A 5908-nucleotide genomic window follows, 5' to 3' on the forward strand; every position below is an offset into this window, starting at 1 on the left:
TAATTTATCACATTACAAAAACATGTCTTATTTGTGAGGTTTTTTTAAAGAGGGGAGTCACAAATAACCCTTATTTGTGAGGGTTTATGACCAACCGCCACAAATACTTAAACTAGTCAAAGTCAGCTTAAATATGGTCGGTTGCAAGGGTCCGACACAGTACTTTGTGAGGGTTTTCTGGACCATGTGCCACAAATACAGGTTAGTCAAAGTCCAATATATTTATTTCTTTCTCTCTCTTATCTTCTTCCAAAACTTGGATCTGGTTTTCCTCCTCTGAGCTCTCTTTTTCCTTCTGTTCTTCTCCACTGCAGAAGTTTGCTTCTCTTATCTTCTCTCCATTCTCGTCTATCTCGTATGTAACAATCACTATTCTTAAGTTTACACTCATCTATTAATGGTTTTTTCTTCTTCTTTTGCTTTGCAGGATCTAAAGGAGTCAATCGAAGGTGATTTTTCCCCTTTTAATTTTCGTTTCTTTGTTTAAAGGCTGGATTTGGTTAAAGTTTTTTAGATCTGGTTTCCTTAATATTACTTTTAATTCCTATTTCTTTGTTCTGCAGGATCTAAAGGAGTAAACTTGAAGGTGAAATTTCCCCTCTTCTTTTTTAATGTTACTTTTAATCTCTTTTTGTTTCTTTGTTTCTTTGATTAGGACTGGTTTTGCATCTAATTGCTTGTTTTCTTTGTTTTGCAGGATCTAAAGGAATAAACTTTCAGGTGAAATTTCCCCTCCTTTTCTTTGTTTTCACTATTGTGATTAAATAAATTAAATTTGTTTTTCTTTACTTTCAATTTCTTATGGTTTAGTGGAAATTTTTATTTTCTTTAACTTTAATTTCTGAGGGTTTGTGTTGGATTTAATTTTGTTTAATTTCTTAGGGTTTGTGTTATGGATTTGTGGTCTAGAAACGAAATCGGGATATGGGTTTCTGTTGATGGAACTTGATATTGTGCTTTGAGCTTTGAATTTCTTAGATCAGCTTAGAATTTCTGAATGGGGTTTGAGTTTTATCTATTTTGTACAAATATTGGGGTTTTGTGACATTTCTTAGTTTCTGATTGTGTTTGTGTTGTTGTCTCTAATTTATGTTGAATGGGAAAGCATGAGAAAAGGCTGAGCCTTGAAATAAAGAACCCCTTACCTTTTTCTGCTCATTCTTAGCTCTGATTGATTGGGTCTCCCTTATATTAACTTATTGGATTATAAAGATATTATGATGTTGGAAATGAAATTTCAGTTCTTAGAGAGGTACTATAGGAAACTATAAGATATTCTGGCCATTTAGGATTTTCTTGGTCTTAGGCTTGGACATTTTAGTTATAAATGTGTTCCAATACCCGCTTTGAAATTGTGCTCTCAATTTGTCTGTCTGGCGTGTCATCCTGAGGTAGCCTTGAGAGATGAAAGATGAGGTTGGAAATGTGAGACTCATGGATGATCCAAGAGCTCTGTCATGTAAAGGTTGTACTAGAAAATGGTTCTTGTAATGTGGAAGAGCAAATTAAGTTCATAAGCTCTAACTTTTCATTGGTTTAGTGGCTGTTGATTTAACTAGTTATCACCGGTTCTTACTAGAACTGATCAGTAATGAATAGGGGGGGGGGGGGGGTACAGATGCAAAGAACAACCTTGATTTAAATTGGACTTGTTGTGAGATAGTTCTTCATTGTTGCATCAGTATGATAATTTTTTGATTGACTGATTGATGTCTGCAACATCTAAACTCTAACAAAGTTTACTTAGTCTTTGTAAATCTTCTCTTCTAATTCGTTAAACAAATAAAGATTGAGGAATTTAGTGATGTAAGATCGCAAGTCTGAAATTATTTCAATTTTTAGATTTTGCGCACTAACTCAGCATACTTTGTTTATAGTAGGGGTTTCATAATTCAATCACAGACTAGGTGTTTATGAAAATCACTTACGTTTGATTGTTATTTGCAATATTTGTTTACTGGATGTTGAGAATATGGTTGAAATTCAAAAATGTGAAAATATGGTATTTGAAGAAATGCCTAAATGAAGTAATGTAGTACACCTTTAGTTATTTGGAAATTAAATATACGCAGGTTTGGTCCATGACAACGTTACCTAGCCATCCCAACTATTTGGTACATTATTCTTTCTTTAAAGTAATCTTTAGGCAAGCTCTCGGATAACATGGCAATATAGGTGGACAGTTTGTAACTAGTATACTACAGTTAGTAATCTTTATCTCTCAATACTATTGTCTCTCTGGTGTTTGCAATATAGAGGTTTAGGCCATTTATGGTGTATGCTACCTAGTCCATTGGAATGTTCTGACCATTTAGGATTTTCTCGGTCTTAGACTTGCACATTAGTTATGACTGTGTTCCAATACCCGCGGTGTGTTAAGCTCGAACATGTTTGATTAAGAGCATAAACCAAAATGGAGATTAATGACTTAGATATATTGGGTACTCTAAAATGTCGCTGAAACACTTTCTTTGGTTTTCATGTAATTTCTTTTTTTAGATGCTTTCATTTTATCTACTGTAACTCTAATTTTCTAATGTTCCTTTCTACTTTGATGTCAGGTACTTATTGTTGCTTGAATGAATTTTTACCGTTGCAGAACTTCAAGCAGCAATGCAACGGTAGCTGTTTTGGAGGCTCTTGTTGCTCATCATGAACTGGGAACTCCCAACACGGTTACCCCATCGTCTGTCGCAGAGATCAGGAACAGTCGATGAATGGAAGATCTTAGTGCAACTTAAGCCTGGACTTGAGAAAGAGCGTGATCCCATGGTTGGAATTATGGACTTGATGAAGGTCTCTGTCTCCCCCTCTCCCTCTCATACCATGATGGTGATGGAGACCGTGACTCTATGAAAAGAATGCAAGTGTAGGGATTAGAAGTGTCTCCTTTCAATGCTTTTAATTCTTAATTTTCTTTTTGTACCAGTTTAGCACTTTCGATTGGGAAGCATATTTTCTCCTTTCAATGCAAGTGTAGGGATTAGAAGTGTCTCCTTTCAATGCTTTTAATTCTTAATTTTCTTTTTGTACCAGTTTAGCACTTTCGATTGGGAAGCATATTTTCTTTTAAATCTTAGTCCTTGCTTTAAATTTTTTTCTGTCCAACCATGTACTAGAAATACCAATTTGGAGTATTGGTATCTGTTTAACTAATTCAGGAATTTTGGACGCAGTGATTTGTGGCCTGGCCAACTTCTATAGTGTAAGTACTGGGTAGCACCATTGATTTAAGGAGCCTAATTGATGAACGAACGAAAAAAATGTCCAGATATAATTTATGATTTGCTGTGGGATTGCAATTGTTCACCGGAGAACAGGTAAGCGCTCTCTTCTTTCCGTATATATCTATGCTTCCTTAGAATTTGGCTCCTAAGCCTAACAAATCCATTGTACACGTCAATTAGACCTCATATAAACCACTTGCTCTTATTCGTGCAGGAGCTCGGAAAGGTACGGAAAATTGCTGATGGTGGTGACGGTTTGGCTGTGCTTACAGAACAGGGTTTGATGCTTTAGCAGTTGCAGTTGCAAGATATTATTGAGGTGTGTTTCCGAGGTTGGCATGCCAATAAATTCTCCACTTTATCATTTTTGAATCATAAAAGTTAGCAGGCAATGACTTGGAGCTTCATCATTGTTCTTCTATGTAATAACGTTCTTGAATAGTTCATTAGGAGCATTACTGGTTACATAGGGTGCCTGCAACATACAACCAACAAAATTATGTACTTGACAACCATTTAAAGGGGCGGAAAGAAGAAGTTAGAATTTTGAAAGTTAGAAAATGATGGAGTAAAACTGTGTATACTTACGAAATCATGACTTGAAACAATAAAATGCTCAACCCTGTTGCTTCTCAACTCATAGAATAGGGTCCTAAGTAATTGTCCCATGGGCCATCTTTTTTTTTTTTTTTTTGAAATATCATGGGCCATGTTTTTGACACTTCGGTTGGAATTTTATGGTTTGTAAAGCTGAGACCACCGAAATTCCTTTCCATATATTTCAATATATTTGGAAACTGATCCTTATTGTCAATGGAATTTAAGTATTGGACTGAATTGCAAATTTTGATATTGCAGATTAAGGTGCATCTGGAGTGCGAAAACAAAGATACATAGAGGTTAGTTGGTGGTATTTTGATGCATAGGTACATATACTATGTTGCTTTCGAAGGCAGACTTTCTTCAAAAGTATTTTATACCATCAGGTGTGTTCTTATCATGTCCCAAACTTTTCACAGGCACTTTAGATGTTGATAATCTTAGTTACCAGATTTTTGAACTCTCTGGGTGTTGTTCCGCTGCCCGGATTTATGTTTTTTACACAATTAAACATCTTACTGTCGGATATGTAAGTTTCTATGGTGCATCAATGTAAAACTTTGTTATGAATGGTATAAGTTTGTGTGAATGATGCGAGTTTTGATAAAGCTTTTTAATTTTTGTGTAAATGGCTTAAGAATTCTGTAATTTTGAGAATCTGAAATCCGGCGCCGGAAACAGTAACGGTGGCCGACGACGCACCAATAATCAATATATTAGTGAGGGTTTGTAAACCGTCACAATTAGAAAAACCCGGCGACGGTGCCAGTGTCAGAAAATTTTAACGGCGGCAGAAAACAGTTTATGACGGTTTGACCAACCGCCACAAATAGAATAACTATTCGTGACGGTTGACCAAAAGGCCACAAATGATCTCAAACCGTCACAAAAAACATTTGTGAACCCTGTAGTAACGACGGATTCTTGCCCGTCACAAATGTGTTTTTGTGACGGTCTTTTCGTTATTTGTGGCAGTCATTTTTTATTTGCGACGGTTTCAGACACGTCACTAAAGGCCCTCTGTTTTGTAGTGTCAAAGGGTGTTTTAGTATTTTTTGCCACAAAAAATACCCCTTAGCAGACACCTTTGGTTGGGGGAAGTAATTCATATCCCCCAATTGCGCGTTCCTTTTTATGGGTCACACGTGTCCAGGTAGGAGTGAAGAGAGAATCATGCGACACGTTGAATAGTAGGAAGGTCAAACCCTCCGAATTGTTTTGAAAAGCCACATCTTTTATCATTTTGAAAACCCTTATTTCTGACGATCTCTAAGAAAGAAAATCAACCACTTAACGAAGGTGGGAATATGCTTACTTACCTCGTTATCCGTTTGATGTGCAGTTAGCACCACTCTCACAGCATCCATAGAAACGTCTTCGGTCTTCAACCCTTGTCTTCATCTTCGTCTTCGGTCTTCAACTGTCAATGATAATTCTTGAACTTCATAGAATCTTGACAATGTGATTCTTTCCTCTAATTCCTTGTTGCTTGAAACTTCATTATGGATATTTCTTCTTCCATTGGATTTATCGAAAGAACAAAAGTAAAAACAAACAAAAAATATGATACAATGATTTTTTTTTTGAGACAAGAAAAATAAAACAAATACAGAACGTAAACAAAATTATGAAACTAACAATGAACCTAAAGATATTTCTCTTGTCTTTTTTTTTTCATTTTTTTTAACAAGGGACCTAACATGATGATGATCATGTCCCAAGTTTTTTTTTTTTTTGGACAAGAGAAAATAAAATAAAAATGCAAGTACAAAGGCCATGGTGTAAGTGCTTTACCGCCTCATTCTTCACAACTTGTATGTCTTGATATCATAAACTTCTTGAACTCTCATCTTTATAATCTTCGTTCTTATAAATAAGTCTTCAACTTGTAAGAATTCTGCTCCTTGTGTTGTTGTTGCTTTACTTGAATATGAAATATGCTCATTTCTGTACCGTTGCTTGCAAACCTTGAACGTCTTCAACTTTCCTTCAAATTTTTGATGTTCCTCTTGTTGATAATGATGGTGTTTCTATGGACATGTTGGTGTAGAGAGAGATAAAGTAGATGGTGCTAACTGCGA

General features: G+C 35.7%; 1 long non-coding RNA gene across 3 annotated transcripts; it reads left to right on the forward strand.

The window, feature by feature from the left end:
* Positions 1–230: 230 nt before the first annotated feature.
* LOC113349933 lies at positions 231–4416 on the forward strand. 3 transcript variants are annotated; one of them, XR_003360485.1, is made up of 7 exons: positions 231–449; positions 564–586; positions 698–720; positions 2562–2869; positions 3177–3320; positions 3442–3546; positions 4086–4416. It is a non-coding gene; the product is annotated as an uncharacterized LOC113349933 (long non-coding RNA). The 3 variants fall into 3 exon arrangements; XR_003360486.1 differs by having other exon boundaries at positions 2562–2796; XR_003360484.1 differs by having other exon boundaries at positions 2562–3320.
* Positions 4417–5908: the final 1492 nt, after the last annotated feature.

This window comes from Papaver somniferum, chromosome 2, assembly GCF_003573695.1.
Source record: "Papaver somniferum cultivar HN1 chromosome 2, ASM357369v1, whole genome shotgun sequence".
Lineage (NCBI taxonomy): Eukaryota > Viridiplantae > Streptophyta > Magnoliopsida > Ranunculales > Papaveraceae > Papaver > Papaver somniferum.